The following is a 16656-nucleotide window of genomic DNA, read 5'->3' as shown; positions in this document are numbered from 1 at the left end:
CCTCTCCCAGACACATTTGTCGCAGACGGACCACAGTACGGCTGCCGTCCACCCTCTGCCGCCCTGAGCCCTGCAGCCACGGCCCTCCACCCCCGACACGCCGGAAGAAACCCCCAGGCCTCTGCCATGCCTCCCCCCTTCCCCGGGACGTGTGTTCAGGCCTGGGCCACGGTGAGCAGCAGACAGAGGCCTGAAGCAAGGGTTAGCAGGACCCGAAGGCGCCCGCCCAGATCAGCGCCGGGGGAGGGGCATTTCGGCCCAATACCATCCTTGGGGGGGGGGGAGAATGGTTCGTTGTTTTAAAACAAACAACGGAAGAGGGAACTTTTCGTGAGAAAGTGTGTGTTGGAAGGGGGGGGGAGACCAGGGGCAAGCCGAGGCAGGGCGCGCAGCTGTAGCTGAGTCAGAAGCATCGGAATGACACCTTTTTCTTCTAGAAACAATTCTTTGGGTGAGCCTTTCATCGGCCTGGGCCGAGGGGAATGAGTGGTCGGAGACACGTACAGCGCCAGGTAGCCAGCCGGATGTCAGCTTACCCCCTTAAATAAACATAACTCCGCCTTCCTGATTTTTCTCATCAGTAATAGTAATACTATTGTCATTATTTTGCAAACGACATTTCAGCCCTTGCAGGCCCCTGGGGCAGCGGCAAGAGCCACGCCCAGATCGGTGAGCACCTGCGGCGCTGCGACCCGGACTCCCCACCCCCACCCCGCGTCTGTCCCCTCCCCCTGCCCCAGGCTGGTGGATGTTCTTGGATGTGGACCCCTTTAAAAATGACAAATGTCTTGTCAATCCATCCACCCATCCCCTCTTGCTTCCTAATCACTTTTCGGGGCGCGGGACCCAGGCGCAGGCCCAGCGGCGCGTGTCACGAGGCCCGCATTGTACCGTAATCGCCAAAACCTTGGCCTAATTTGCAGCTAATAGAGCTCGAGCGAGGGAGTCGGGAAGGAATCAGCGGCCTAAGGAGCTAGGTTTAAGCTTTGGAGACATCGCAAATTAAGGGCCTGGAAGGAGGATGTGATTCGTGTGATTTTCTCTCCTCCCTCTCCCACACACGACTGTGCGTCTCCCCACTCGGCCTTTGGGGACGCGGCCCTTCGCTCTCTGCGGCCTGTGTGCCGTGTCGCTGGCTTCCCGGACTCCGGACCACAGTGCGTCTGGGGCGCCCTTCGCCTGGCTTCTCCCAGCCCCCGGGAGGAGGCGCTGGTGCCCGGGTCAGCCTCTGCTCCCTCCCAGCCGGCGTCTCGGAGCCCCCATTCACAAAGCCCCGCTTGGTGGAGGACACACACACACTCACACACTCACACCCCCAAAAGAGGGGAGTTTGATCTTGCCTCATTGGCGTCTGGGCCTGAAAGGAAAATCGTTTGGGTAAACAGCCAAGCTTCCAGGCTTAACGCCCGGCTCCCGCCCCCGCCCCTCCACCCCCTTCCCGCCTCCCCCATTCCCCTTCAACCCCACCCGCCACCCACACTCCGCTCCGCAGCCCAGCTCGGAGCGAGCTCCGCGCGTCTGGGCGGGAGCCCAGGGCTCCCCGGGTTCAAAGGGCCGCAGCCCCCAGGGAATGCCCTCCTCGCTGTGCCCCGGGGGCAGAAGCGGACTGCTGGGCGGTGGGACCGGCCTGGGCCACGGTAGGAACCGCGAAACCTCCCGCTTCCCTAAGTGGGGCTCGTCCCGGGGGAGGGCGCAGGGGAGTTCGGAGCCCGCAGGGGCAGTTGCGCCCAGGCCGAGCGGAGGCCGAGCCCGGGCCGCCCCGGCAGGCACCCTGGGCCCCACCAGGCGGTCACAGGCCTGTGTCCACATGTGTGCAGGGCCACGGGCGGGGGCGTGGAGCCTCTGCAGGCCGCGATGCGCTCCACACACCCTGCGGTGATGACCGGGTCCCCACCTCCCTCCAAACGGCCTCGGCTCCCGGAAAAGCCTTTAATCTGATATTAAGCGTTTTTCGAAGTTTGGTTCTTTTTAAAGGAGAGTTCTTCTGTTAAGTGGCACAATTAATAGTTGTTAACAGGCAAAAAAAGACTTTCGTGCTGTTTAAAAGGGTATTGGTTTCTCTCTAGCTCACACTCTCAAGCGTGGAAAGAACCTTGAAATCTGAAAATATCCTGATTTGATTATTAGAGCTGATTATGTGACGACCCCCCTCCCCCTCCATTCTCTAATGCAATTCCTCTCCCTTCTCCCTTCCTCGGCCTTGTTCTCTCTCTCCTTCTAGTCTCCATCTCCCTCTAATCCAGGCGTCATTAGCAACACCCTCTGGCTACATGTTCTGCATCAATGAAACATTGTGACATAGTTGTAATACAAACTCTGCGCCTTGCACTGCATCTTGCGGTGGGAAGTGTAATAGCAATAAAAATCATTTTTCATCTCCAGGCATTATTCGGTGGGAAAAAAAACACACACCAGAAAATGTGAGTGTGAGAAGAGGGGTGGAGGAGAGAGAAATGGAAGGAGGCGAAGGAGGGAGGGAGAAAGAGAAAGAGCGACGGGAAACCTTGCCAATGTACAGACTTCTCAAAAACAGTGGGCATGGAGATTCAAGCCTATCCTTTGCTGGGCTCTACTCTCTTCTGCTTTTGTCCCTGTTCCTCACCGCTGTCCCTTGGTGGACCCCGGGGTCCTTCAGCTCCCAGGATCTCAGCTCCCAGCCTCTTGGCTCCCAGGATCTCTCAACAGCTCCTTGCTGCCTCGTGCAGCGTTCCTCCAGCACCCCAGGGGCCGGCCTCCCCTCCTCAGCTGGCTGGGGTGAGGGGCCCCCATTCAATTCGGGGCCTCTTTCCTGCATGAACTCTCAGGAGGAATCTTTCCTAGCCTGATGGAGAAGGGACAAACCACCCAGAAAGCCGACCTGGCTATTTTCTTGGCTCAGCCCTGTAATTTCTAAGCTAAGGCTCTCGGAGAACCTGCTAATCTGCAATGAGGAGTGTTGGTTACAAGGAGAAGGCACTTCCCTGCCGGTTGGGAGCTCAACCTGCCAACTCAGGAAGGAAGGGTTTCTAAGTTGAGTTTACTCAGGTCGGGAGACGCAGGGGCTTAAACACCACCACACACACGCGCTCGACCCCCACCCCCTACTTTCCAGTTCAGCCTGGGTTATAGGTGGCATCCACTGAGCTCCTTTAAACAAAAACAAAAACGCACTGGCAGTCCATTAGAAAAAGAGTCTAAATTATGTTAGGAAAAGATCCTGTCCACCCCCCTCAAAACAAAGACGCTGCACCAATCCTCACAGGACCACAAGACAGACACTCTAGTCTTACACCACGTTTGGCAAATTCGCAGAAGAAATCTTGTTTTGTGAAATTTGTTTTTCCTGAGAACACCTGTCTCTGGGGGTGGTGCGCGTTTTGCAACAAATGGAAGCAAAGACTCACCATACAGTGAATTCAATTTTCTCTATAGTATTTCGTGGCGAGGATTTAAGAGTGAGGTGAAACTCAGAAGTTACCAAATGGGTAAAACAGGGCCAGATGCCCAGTTCCTCCTTAGAGAGAAATGCGGTGTAATCTCTACCTTCTGCCTGCGGCCCTCACTGGCCGACAGGCGCCCAGGTTTCCGGGCTGTATTTTGTAGTTATTTTCGTCAGCAGAGCCGAAGGCTGCGGGGTACGAGGTTCCAATAGCCTGGCCACTGGCCTGGCAGAGCCCCTCTGGTGTCTGACTGACCGGAATGACTGAGTTTCGGTGGAAATCTAAGTGGGAAGGATGACTTCCTGGGAACCCGCTTGATGGGAGATATTTGCATAGGCCACAGCTGAGTGGCCCGAACCTGGCGGCCCGAACCTATGGTCTCTGAGAACACATCTTTCATTTCTGTTATCTTTTCTACCAACATAGCACTTTAGCTTTGCTGAAATTGTACGCATATATTTTTTTCTCTTTCTCCTGTTATTTTCCCTTGATCCCAATGCAGACATCGTGCGATACGTCGGTCACAGATCATGGGTGTTAGTGGGTGGGAAGAAGATTGAAGCTTCTCTTAGGGTTTGGGGGGAAAAGTCCGGGGACGGTCAAGTTAGGCTGCGTAAGGCTGGGAGGCATGGCCGCGTAATTCCAGTTTCCGCAGCGAGGTGGCGCTCCAGGGCACGGCAGCGCGCCCGGCTGTCCGCCGCGTTCCCGCTGCGAGGCCGCCGCCACCGAGCAAGGTGAATGCCGGCTTCCCAAAGCCTCCGCGCGAAAATCGGGCAGCTCTCCGACCCGCAGGGCCGACTGTCCGTGGGTGGGCGAAGGCCCGAGGCCACAGCCGGGAAAGGCGGGCGACAGCGGGGAGCGCGGCCGGGCCGTGGCGGTGGCTCCGGGGGAATCTGCGAAGTTCGAGTTTGCAGTGGGACGCGGGTGGGGCCGACGCGTGGATGCGGGCCCCGGGTCTGAACGCAGCAAGGGAGTCACCCAACTCAGGACAATTTCTTTCTCTCTCTGTCTCTCTCTCTGTCTCTCTGTCTCTGTCTCTCTCTCTCTCTCTCTCTCTCTCTCTCTCTCAGAAAAAAACAAAATCTTGTGCACTGGGATGGATATTGTTGTGTCCCCCAAACTTGGTAGGTTTCCTATTTGATAGGTTCCTTTCCTGTGATTTTCCTTCCCTTCCTTTCTCGTTTTATCTCCCCCCCCTTCTCTCTTCCATCTTTCCTTCCTTCCTGTCTTCCTTCCTTCCTTCCTTTCTTCCTCTCTCTCCTTCTTTCTTTCTTTTTTTTTTTGGCTTATGTCGGAGAACTGATTGTATCTGGGTGGGGGAGAGAGACAGAGAGAGAGAGACTAAGATCAGAGGTAGAAGACCCACCATTGGGCAAATGGCAGCAAAACAGAAGAAGAAACTGTTTCGATTTATTGAACGCACTTCCATGCCCGCGGTTTCGTTCCCACACTTCTGCGTCCCAGGGGCATCTGACAAGCCTTTCACCCACCACGCTCAACCTGTGGTTGTGGAGGCCCTTTAAAATCATTTCTGAAACAAAGATCGAAATAATAGTGACAGTAACCGTGAACAGCATGGCCACGCTGCATGAACGTCCTCGTGGGTTTGCAGCCCCGCTCCGTGGGGCCAGAGCAAGGCCTGTGGGTGGCTTTAAATTGGTCCCTCTTTTCAGGAATTCATTGCAGCAGAACTCCCTGAAATTTCAGCTATCCCCCTACCCAGTGGCTGCGGCTACCCCGCCTGGGCCCTGGCCACCTCTGGGAAGCTTTGCTGAGCCGGCACCGGGTCACCAACTTGTCACCAGCTGCATTTCTTTTAGCCCGTGTTTCCCGGGCACCTCACCTCGATTGAAGTTTTCTAGTATAAATGCAGGAATTTTCAGCCCAATTTAGGAGTCTACAGACACTCAGAGGGTCAGGCCATTAGGAATGTTAACGTGGTGACCAAGAATTATAAACATGATCTAAAAGTCTCTTCCAATTCATTTCTTCAAGTATTTATTCGACTTAAGTGATGAAAAGTGACAGTTGTGAAATAGACAGCTTTTAAAAGTAATGAAGTCAGATGAGGCTTTAACCTGTCGATTGCTATGAATCAACCTTGAAAAAGACGAATGAAGAACATTATTTGAGCACCTAAGAGCCAGCATTTGCTGTGCTGATGGTGGGTCCTGAAACCAGCCCACAAGCTCAGTGAGAGCGGCTGGCAGGGGAGGACTTGCGTTTGCGGCATGGCCCTCTGGTGACCCAGCAGGCCTGGGACCCTTGCTGCCTATAGGGGACATTTTCATGAGGCTGGGTCTCCATTTCCACTTAGACTTCAGCCTTGGATTTGGGCCACCGCAGCCCTCAGCAGAGCTGGAAATTCAGAGGGGCCGCCCTGCAGGCCACGATATAGATGGGTGCTCAGCCCAGCTCCCCAGCAGCGGAGGGTGTCAACTTCCTTCTCCAGGCAGGTGGGGAAGGGCCAGGGCCTGCAGGAAACCGCGATCTTACCAATCTTTTGGAAATGATGGCTTTTGGCAGAGGCCTGGGAGTAAGGCGAGGAAGTAGAGCAGAAAATGAAATTTCCCAGAGGTCCTGGGAGGCTGGTGGGTGTTGGGTTCTCAGTGACATCCAAGGACCCTAATCTGCCAGGGAAACCAGAGGAGGGCAGGGGCGGGGGTCTTGTGCTGGGGGGAGGGTGTCAGCTCTGCATCGACTCCCCTCCCAGAGTCCAGGTATGGCTTCTGAGGAAGGTGCCCTGGTGGGTGTTTTAAAATAAACACATTTTCTTGGAGATCTCAGCTCCCCACAACCGCAGTTTAGGTCAGAGCCAGACATGGCAGTGGGGTGGGTGCCTTCAGCCTGATCCCGGCATCCAATGTGGGCCCCGGGCGTCTGGGGGCTGCTGGGGTACGAGCCACAGGTCCTCCCCTGACTCCCGCACCCCTTCCCTTTTCCTCCTCAGTTCTGGGGTCAACAGGAAAGAGGGGGAGCCTCTCTCCTCCCATCTCCTCCCTTGACCATGGAGAGCAGTCCACGGAAGGTCAGGAGACGGCGCCCGATTTGGGGACAAGTGCCCGCCTGGTGGGACTGTCTGTGGCCCGAAATTCACTGAGCTTGAAATTCCCAGACTCTTGGCTGCTGGCTTGCGACTCAGAGGACCCCTCAGATCCGAGAGAAAGTGAGGGGGAGGGGAGCGCAGTGGACCACGCCCTCCCCTGGGACTGTCTAGCGCTGGGGACAAGCCGAGTGGGTGCGTCCATTCGGCCCCACCCTGGCCTGGGCAGCCTCCTCTCGGCCTGGGGGCTTGAGGCCCACCTCGGGCAGCGTCCCCTCCCTGCTTTGGAGAGCAGGACGTGAGAAGGGAGGCGCCCACCCGGGTCGCACCAGGCTCTCGCTCTGTCCGCGTCCGGATAGCCCTCCGGGTCAGCGGGAGCTGAGACCTGCCGGCCTCGGGACTCAGTGGGCGGATGCGTAGCCACTGGCCCCTGCCCGCCCGCCCCCCTGGTGCCAGGGTCCCCCACCTTCCCAGGCTGGGTGCCTAGGGCGCGGGGGAGAGGGGACGGCAACTTCCAGTTTCCATCCGGGCGGCGAGAAACCCGCCGGAGGGGGCCGCGGGGAGACTCCTCCTCCACTCGGTCCCGAGGCAGCCGGGACTCGGCCGGCGGCGCGCCTTCGCCCGCCCGAGCGTTTCCATAAATCAGGCCGCTGGCAGGCTGCTAATTAGCTCAGACCGAAAAGAATAGAAAGCGGGAGAGTCCAGTAGTGCGCAGGGGGTGGGGGTGAGAGCTCAGTAGGTGGGAGATGAGAATTTCCCCGGGACCAACAGGAGACTCCAGGGGTCGCCTCAGCACCCCCCTCCCGCGAAGGCCACCGCTGTCACTCCCACCGCTCCCCGTCGCGGCCTCCAAGCTGGGGCCTCCAGATCGCAAGCGTCACGCACCGCGCGCACCCCCACCTTGGACCTGGCGCGCCCACCCACGCCGAGGCCCCCTCTCCCCCTGGCTGCGCTCGCCCGGCGTTAATTAACTCTCTCCGCGGCCCCTGCAATATCGCAGGACTTTCAAAACTCATCCCCGGGTGTTTCCTCCTAAGCCTGAAGCCTGCGCCTGGAACAATCGCCAGGAAAGGAGGGAGCTGGGTCTGGAGGAAGGGTCAGACACTTCAAGGGTTTGGGATGACGCCCCCCACCCAAGGACTGGGGGGACTGTGTGGGGTAGCAGCTTGTAACCCTATTCCTCCGACTCCCGTGAAAAGGCGACACGGGTCATTCCAGGTTAGAAATAACCCTAAAGTTGGATTCTTGATTGCCATGGAAATCCGAAGCTGAGGACGCGGCGAGGGAGCGCGACTGCAGTTTATTTTCTTTCTTTTCCTCCCCCACCCTCTTCCAGCCGCGGGGCTCTGCGCCCCTCCCCGTTCCCCCGCCCTCCGCCGGGAAGGGACTCTGCGATGACATCACCGCGGAGACCCGTGGCCTCCCCGCCCCCGGCCCGGGACCCCGGAGCGGAGATTGACAGGTGTCGCTCGCAAGGACAATGCCTTCCAGGTGTCACCGTGGCAGTCTCATCCCTCCTAACCCGCCCTCTGTGCCCCCTTCACTTCCAACTCTCCTACCCCCGTTTTTTCTCCTCTGAGGGAAGAGCTCTCATCTTCCCTCGGCTCCTGGCATCTGGGCACCGGGGCCGGGTCTGCAGATGTGGACCCGGGCCGGTAGGCAGGGCAGGGGCGGCGGGGACTCGGCCTGCTGCCGGCTGCGGGGCGGCTCGGGGACGCTTAGGGCCCCGGGAAGGGTCCGGGCGGCGGCACACGGTGGGCAAAGAGGGAGCGGGCGTGTGATTTAAAGGACTCAGCGCGGTCTCCGGACCTCCCTGCCTTCGCTCTCCGCCCCCACCCCCACACATATAACAGACGCGGAGATAATCCTGCCATCTGGCAAATCCCAAATTTGGCAACTAAGCTCGGAAAGCGATGGCAACGTGTCCTGCGGGGCGTAGGTGGCTGGTCCTGTCCGGCTCTCCGGAGCCGAGGCGACGACCGCGAGCTCCGCAGGCAGCTGCTTGCACCTCGGCGGAAGCCCCATCCCTGCCCCGACCCCCGAGACTTTGCGCGGCTTTTCCTCTCTCTCGGGGCAGCGGCTCTGGGGGTGCGGAATGGGGGCGCAGGAATTGCGGGCCTCCCGTCGCAGGGCCACCAATACCGCCTCAATGAGCTCAAACTCAAATTCAGCTTCATGATGTAACCCCGAATATTAGTTCTAGCCCGGCGGCCTGTCGGCGGCGATTTAGATCATTTGGTGATTCCAGGATCACACTTATTAGATGTCTTCAAAGCCGATGGGGGTTTCTATCTTCTTCTTCTTGTTTTAATTTTTTTTTTTTTAAGGAGGGCATTTGTGCTAAATTGCCCAGTACTGGTGTGATAAGTGTCAAAAGTTTGACATCAAAGGACGTAATATTATTCAGTTACCAGAGAAGCTGTCTGTCTAAATAAGAATATCTTAATTACCGCATGACAAAGGTAGGAAAGCAGACGGATTTGAAAAGGGGAGCGCTGCTTTGATGCGCTATCTATATTAGCCCAATGAGCCTTAATCAGGCCTAGTCCCGTTTCCCTTCCTCTCCCCGCCGGTCCTCTGAACTTTATAACTATATGTAAACACGTTGTCTGTGGGGACATAATCTTCTCGGGCTCTTATTAGGAGAAATTTCCATCTTCTCCCGTTCTAGATTAGGCAGCAGAGTCCGCTCCGTCAATGAAGGGACGAAGGTTTCGGGGACAATAATGTGGCAATTGTTGATGGTTTGTGACCCATAAAATGTGGAGGTGACTGTTCTGGCTTTGGTATGTAATTATGCAAAACACTTTCTATAAAGACTTGCCATTCGATCTAATGGCAGTCCCTGCGGTCTATTTCAAAAAGGGAGGGTCTATATACAAGAGGGAAAAGTAACATTTGTTTTAACACAGGTTTTATGGGGGGGGATGAATAAATACAAACACATCGCAATGCCTCCCAAAGTATTTTTTTTTTAGTCAAATTAAAATAATTACCAGGGCGTTTAATAAGTTAATCATAGCAACACAGCCCATCCAAATACAGAGAGAGGGGGTTCAGGGTGCAGCCCACCACTTCTCGACCTGGGACTGTGCTTGAGTCACCTCCCACTTAGGCAGGGGTGGGGTGTAACTGTGTCTCCACTCCATCCACCTGGGTGCCCTGCTGGGCTCTGAAGCCTCAGTCTAGGGCTAAGGTTATGGAAAGGGTGGGCCAGCTCTCCACCCCTAAAATCTTGTCCGTGGAATTATTTGGCAGAAGGCATTTTAACAAAACAGCCCTTTCCCCAAAGCCCTTTCCCATTCCCTTTCCCTGTAGAGCCCTCAAGCCCCCAGGATTTAGGGATCCCCAGAAAGGCGGGTGGGAAGGGGTGTCTGGGCAGGAAGCAGTGCCTGAGTGACCAGGCTGGGATGTCTAAAGCCTGAGCCCAGCTCAGATATGGCAGTGGCTGGGCAGATTCCCAGCTGCTAAAGCTACCCGGGCACCTTTGCAAGCCACCTGAGGTTTTGTTTTGTTTAAAAAATAATAATACAAGACCTTTAGAAGGGACTGAAGGAGGAAAGTAGAGTGACATGGGGAGTCGTCACTGGTCCCAAGCCAGCCCTGGCCGCTGGTTAAAAGCAAGTGTTTCTCTGTCACCCCAGGGGCCCCCAACCCTCCTGGAGATGCGCCCCCCTCAGGTGGAACCTCTCAGCCTCCTGCTCACTGGCCTTGCCGCCCTCTGCAGTGACGTGGCCGGTTGAGCCCTGCAGACGCGGGAGACAGGGGATTTTTCAAGGGGGAACCGATGATTAAAAGAGAGCATCGTCTAAATATCAAAGTGACACATGGGGAGACCTGGAAAAAATATTTAAGCTAATGAAAAGCAAATAAAGAAGCAGGCACTTAGGCTGGGAAATTAAATATTATGTTTAAGATGGTGCTTTTGGTGAGGGCTTGAAGATTTCCGATTCATGTACACATAATAAACACTCAGGTCTGTCATCTGGAGGTGCAAATCTGAAAGATATTCCAACAAATGAAGTGCCGGCAGAGAGAGGAATAAAGAGATCCGGCCTGTCAGGGGTCAGGCAGCCTGAGATTGCTTCTAGAGGTCTTTTGAAAATTTCACAGGATTGAAGGCTTAGGGGGCTTCACTGCACTCGCATTTCAAACTCAGATCAGCGGGCTCACCATCAAAAATAGAGGTCTGGGAAATTTTGATGCAAGGATGGTCACGGACTGCAGGGTCTCTCTCACTAGCTCCTGCTCTTTTTTTTTTTCTTCTTCTTCTTTTTTTTCTTTCCAAGACATTCTGACATGGCTGTGATCCTCTGGATGACAGAATCATCAGGAAAGGAAAAGAAAATTGCGTCTTGTCTCTCGTAACTTCCTTTCAGGGACAAGGGATTTCGGGTCTTCTTTCCAGTGGAAGAGGGAGTGGGGCATGATCCTTCCCTCGCAAGCAAGCGTACTAGGACCATAGCTCAAAGGAGTTTCATAATTAATGACCCGCTCCTGGCCGAGGATACACTTACACATATATGGACGCACACAGAACTTTAACCACTAAACAGGAAGGTTGGCCGGGCTGTCTCCTATTTCGTGAGAGTCAATGCTCACTCATATTTTGCCCAGCCCCCTACGATGTCAGCACATTCTGGTTCAAAAAGGACACAGAAAAATCAATTGTCTCTGTGATTGATCCACCAGGGGGGAAAAAAATAAAAGGAACTGGGAGAGAGTGTTCTATGAAAAGAGATCAAACTAAGGAACTCTGAGATGGGACCAGGCTGAGTAGATGCAAAAAGCTGGTTAGAGGCGGCCAGGGCTGGAGAACTCTGCCAATTATGCGAAAAATGGGACTCATCCAAAACTAATTTCTACGGGTTCGGTGAACTTTAGGACGAGCAGGCAAAAAGGACAAACGCATTATCCCTTTGCCCGTTTTAATTTGTACCCGGCTATCTTAGACAAACAACAAAGTATTTGGAGGCAGGGAATAATCTGAATTAGTTGGGTTTCATTAACTCTGAGACCAAGAGGAGCAGAAGTCAGCTACCTGACAACTTTCCTTAAGTGCATATATCAGGGAGTCTGTCTTGAGGAGGGACCCCACAGGTGAGCGGGAGACCAGTATCAAGAACATCTCCTTATTTCCTGAATTATCGACTCAAACCGTTAACGTGTGTTCTGTAACAGGTGAGCAGAAAGGGAGGCGTAAGAGTTGCTGTAACTGGTTTTACAAGTTCAAATCCTTGACTCCTATAGCGTCTGCCAGGTGGGGCAGCTGCCCAAGACTTGGGGTGCTGGGACAGGACCCTACAGTCCTCAGGGCTGGCGGAACAACACCCCACAGGCCACAGGGTTGGCGGGACAGGTCCCAACCGGCCGAAATGTGGTGGGCCAGGCTGAGGGGAACTCCGCCCCTGGCGCCCTGGGTTTGGTGATTCCGGGAAGAAGGCGGGAGAAAAGTGGATTGCGTGTACCCCCCAAGTCCCACATCTGGCGCCTTCGCAGACACCCAAGGTGCCAATTCCAGCGGCAGGACTTCCCACCTGCCCTGGAGGTTTTGGAGAGAGCGGCCCTGTGTCTACAGGGCAGCCGCTACCCTCACAGGGGCTTCTCCAAATACTTTCCTTCCACACCCCCCACACCCCCAGATTCACAGTTAAGGAATAGAGAGAGCGGGTCCTAAGTGGAACTTTTTAAAACTTGAGCAGAAATGCAAACGAAGGGGAGTTTTCTCTTTGCAGAAGGGCCACCCACAGGCTTCGCAATCTTGTTCTTTCTTGGTCTCCTACGTAGGATCCAGACCCCCAACTGGGCTTTCAAAGTGGGGGTTTTGTGCAATGAATACGATAGGGTTTGTGTGCTTACAGGAGAAGCGCTTGGAGTGAGAAGGGGCCGGCGGTATAACCCGAAGCGAGCAGAGAGAGGCAGGAGGGGACCTGAGCCGATGTGGATTGCACGGCCTCGGAGCCCGAGCCGCGCCGGGTGCCCAGCTGGGAGGCGGCGCAGCCGGGTAAGCGCTCGGCTGCGACCGAGGCCACCGCGGGCGCACGGAGCGCCAGGGACTTCCCCTGAGCAGGCTCCTCCCGCAGAGTGTGGGAGGCCTTGGGGCAACCCTCCCTGCACAATGCAGAGCCCGCACGAGGCTTCGCAAAGACACCAGACCCAAGCGGTCTTGAGCGCTGCCCGCTTTAACCAAAACAGAGGGGTTTTCTCGAGCTAAGAGGGGAGGTGAACCTGTGCGACTTGGCGCCAGCCAGCGCCGCGGCGCGGAATGCCCCTCCTGCGACGTTTTAACCAACAATATCAGGGGCGGGACGAGGGTGACAACTCCAAATCACAGGCTGCGAGTGACCTCCGGTCCTATTGTCAGGTCCTTGTTTCTTACCGTCGCCACAGCCCTGGGAGCTGAAGACGCGCGAGTTACCTTCCTCTCACCGCCCAGTATCTCCTAACAAAAAAGAAAAGGAAAAAAAAAAGTCAGGGTTCAGCGGAGAATTGCAAATTGGGGGTCAGGGGCTTCACGGAGCTTGAGAGCAATCCGCGCCTCTAGATTTTAAAGCAAAAAAAAGCCGGAAAGGACCCCAACGCCTTTGGCCGCGCACTGGCCGGAGCTCGGCGCGTCTATTAGGGCTGGACCCCTGCCAGGCTGGACCCCGGCGTACCCCGGCCAGGCTGGCCTCGAGTCACGAGACCCTGTGGTCACACCTCCTCCCATCTGTGGGACCCCTCTGGACAGGCTGGCTGGGGTGCGGGGCGCCAACCAGGGCAGGGCTCAGGTTGAGAGCTCAGGGGCGCTGAAGGCTGGGCAGCCACGGCCTGGGCCCCACCCCAACCCTGGACTGCGCGCCCTGCCCTCTCCTGGACTCAAGCACTGTCAGCCTCCCGGGCCTAGCCGAGTCCCGCGTAGGGAAAAGCAGAGCGCGGGAGGCTTTGCCCGCTGAGCGGAACACAGCGTTGCCAGCGTGGGAAACCTCCCTCCCACGGATGCTGGGAGAGGCCCGCTGTGCGGGGCCGCCAGAACGCGCGCGAACTTCCGTGTTGCCGTCTTAGCCTTTTCTAAAAGGACGGTTTAAAAAAAAAAAAAAATCACGAAACTAAAAAGTCCAGGCGAGGCAACGCCTTTCTTTCCGTTTTGATAGAACCGTCACTACATACAATCCTCTTTTATGTCACCTCCCCTCTAACTTCAAAGCAGCGCGTGTTCATTTTACTTTCATGGAAATGATTGCCCAGGCTGCGAGGCGAGAGGTTCTCCCCCTCCGCCAGCCCTCCCTCCAGATTTGGACACAGGGAGCCCGGTAATGTTTTAGCGCCACTCTGGAACGCCAGTCCCCCAAAACCTTGACTCGCTTTTGTTGATATTGTTAATTTCCTGAGCTACTGTCTATAGTGTGATATGAAATGCACGTGCCAGGACACAAATGGACTCAAACAGAGCAGACCGGACCTTTCCTCGGGCGCCTGCAGGCCACGCCACATGTGGAGTGGGCACCATCTCCTGGTACATGGCTTCGTGGTCTAAGCCCAGACACGGGTATTTCGGCGCCACGCACGCCCAGGTAACCACACTCCCAGGCGGCGGTGCCACTGGGGACTAACGATACGCAGGGAACTTCAGGCGACCTTTTTGAGGCCCCGTCCGGTGTTCAGGATCTCTTGCCAATTTTTCAGTGTGTGTCTGTCCAGATAGACTACACTGTTTGGAGTGAATTAACCTGTGGTCCAACTATAATTCATACAGAGTGGAGAAGCAAAGACGGAAAGAGGGAATTAGAAGGAGGAGAGGGAAATACAACAGGAACGTGCCTTGAGCTTGTACATTCCGTTACACCGGACTTTCCAGCTGAGACGAACGACGTGCGCCATTTACTGTAATTGAATTGCTGTTATAACACCTTTCAGGGGACAGCGATACGTTTCAAAAAAGTTGCCCGCGCGGCCTGCGGCTGCTTGTCCTTCTCCGCCGGCGCCAGCCGCCCGCCTGCCAGGCACAGCTGCCCCGAGGGGATTGGGGACACAATCGCGACCCTGGGCGGAGCGGCAGGAACCCGGCCCCTGGAGAACCCATCCCGGGCCTCGGACGCCCCCGATACTCTGGGGCCTGCCAGGGAACCCGCGTGGGCAGGAACCGGCCGAGACTTAATACGGGGTGAGGCTGAGAACTGGAATCGCAGAGAAGGGTCGGGAGCGAGCGCGGCGCCAGGAAGGCCTCTGCCCTCACGTTCCCACTGGACGGGCCTTCTCCCGCGCTGCCCGACCCTGGGGTTTGTAGCGCCTCTTTCCTCTCCGTCCTCCTCCCCCCAGCCTCGGTCTGGCCTCTCTGGGTCCCTACTCGCCCCGAGGAAATGGGGGGTGTCCTGCGCCGTGGCCAAGAGCCAGAAGCTGGGCGCCATCGGAGAAGCCCGGTCTTGTGATTCCCTCCCCAGGCTCGGATTTCCGCCCCGCGGCCCCGGCAGGGCCTCGGAGCCGGCAGGAGACATCGCCGTGAGCTTTCAGCCACAGCCTCTGGCCTCCTTCCTGGGCCCGTGGGACCTCCCACTCTTGGTCGCCTGTCCCCTAACCCCCAAAAGTGTCCTCGTTTTGACCCCAGGGCCAGCTCTTCTCTCGGCCGCTCCTCACAGCGTACTGGCCCCCATCCGGGGCTCCACACAACTTTCTCGGCACACAGCAAACTTTAGATTCATACGCACCGGCCCCCCTACCCCCCAGGGGAGCCAGTCCCCTGGCCTTCAGCACAACCTTTGGCGGAGTGGCCAGGAGCCGCAGGTTGAGAGAAGTGTCTGGGGTGGGGTGTGTGCAAAGGGATCTGCGCACCCCATCGCCCTGCATAACTCCCACCCGGCTAGTTTAAAGGGGCCCCAAGGGGAAGGCCAGTCCTGGAGGCTGGCGGTGCTTCACCAGCCCTGGGAGGGTGTCCCGAGTGTGGTGGGGACCAGCGCGTTGGGCGCCGGAGTATCCGGAGCCCTTGGGCTTTCTGTCTCACGGACGCAGCCAAGGAGGCTGAGATTTTCCAGCCACAGGGGCTCCCCTTGTCCTGTGCCCTGAGGGGTGCGGGGCAGAAATCCACGAGGCTCCACAGAACTGTCCCGGTGGGGTTGGGGCTGAACCGCCAGAGCAGAACAGGCCGGAGGAGGAACCATCCTGGGGTCCGGTCCAACCCACACGGTGGGGAAGCCCTATGGCCTTTGTTTGGGGTTCACCTAACCAGCTTGTGTGTGTATGTTCATCCGCAAGATGGGGTGGTGAGAAGAAAACGTGGGATGGGGGCTTGGCATTCACCACGTGAACAAACACGATGACTCGGGTTGATCTCTTTTTCTGGGAGGTCCTCAGCTTCCTCCAACGCTTGCTGATTGCTGACGTAAGGTTGTCTTCGGAACCAAAAAGTTGAATGTTCTCAGTGGTATCCAGCAGCCTGAGCCCCCGTGTGCTTCGTGGTCCTGAGAGGTGGGGCTCAGTCACCCAATCCCCACGCCTGCATTGACGTTTCTGTGAAATCAAGTTCTTTTCCTTTCCCGCGTGGCCAGGAGATGAGACGCGGAGGACTCCCTGTCGCCTGGGCCTGGCGTTAGGTTGGGGAGGACGGTAACACATTCAGGAACTCGGGAAGGTGAGACACGGGCTTGGAGGGGCTGTGTCGGGGGTAGGTTGCTGTAAGGCTCAGCTGACGACAGGAAAAGCCAGGTCCACGCCATTCATCTGGACCCAGTTTTCTCCCGGGGACGGAGTCGCACCTCAGCATCCCCAAGATGCCACAGGCCTGTGCCTGCCTCACTCTGCATCTTGGGGAGGGTCAGGAAGCACCCAGGGGAGAAAGGGCTTCTGAGTGTATTAAGGAGTCAAGGGCAAAACGTCTGCTGCTGGCCCCAGGTCAGCAGCAAGGCTTCGGTGGGTCTGGCTGACACGAGACCTCTGTCGCCTGGGACCGCGGCCAGCTCCGCCCCTAGTGCTCACGAAACCCATATCCTTGCATTTTTGACCTTCCCATCCCTAGAAGTTCCTCAGCAGCCACATTCGCGGTGTATTAACCTTTGCACAGCAAAGATGATTGCCAACAGCTAGAAAGATTCTTTTGGAAAAGACGCGGAGAAAGATAGAAATAAGGAGAGCTGAAATGCACCACCATCACCTCTCTCATCCCCACAACACCTTCCAGACGTAGGGACTGTTTCCTTTTTGCTGCTGCGTAAACTGAGGTTC

The 16656-nt window shown here is 56.5% G+C and overlaps 1 long non-coding RNA gene across 2 annotated transcripts in view; it reads left to right on the top strand.

Moving 5' to 3' along the window:
• Window positions 1–1487: 1487 nt before the first annotated feature.
• LOC109444965 (uncharacterized) overlaps window positions 1488–16656 on the top strand; it is a 30443-nt gene continuing 15274 nt past the window's right edge. The window contains exons 1-2 of one of the 2 annotated variants that reach the window (XR_012491323.1): window positions 1488–1637; window positions 15984–16066. This is a non-coding gene — a long non-coding RNA (uncharacterized LOC109444965). The remainder of the gene's footprint in view (window positions 1638–15983; window positions 16067–16656) is intronic. The other variant, XR_002136972.2, reaches the window with a different exon arrangement.

This window comes from Rhinolophus sinicus, linkage group LG13, assembly GCF_036562045.2.
Source record: "Rhinolophus sinicus isolate RSC01 linkage group LG13, ASM3656204v1, whole genome shotgun sequence".
Lineage (NCBI taxonomy): Eukaryota > Metazoa > Chordata > Mammalia > Chiroptera > Rhinolophidae > Rhinolophus > Rhinolophus sinicus.
Note: the sequence above shows the minus strand (reverse complement) of the source record. Positions and strands in the feature narration are given on the sequence as shown.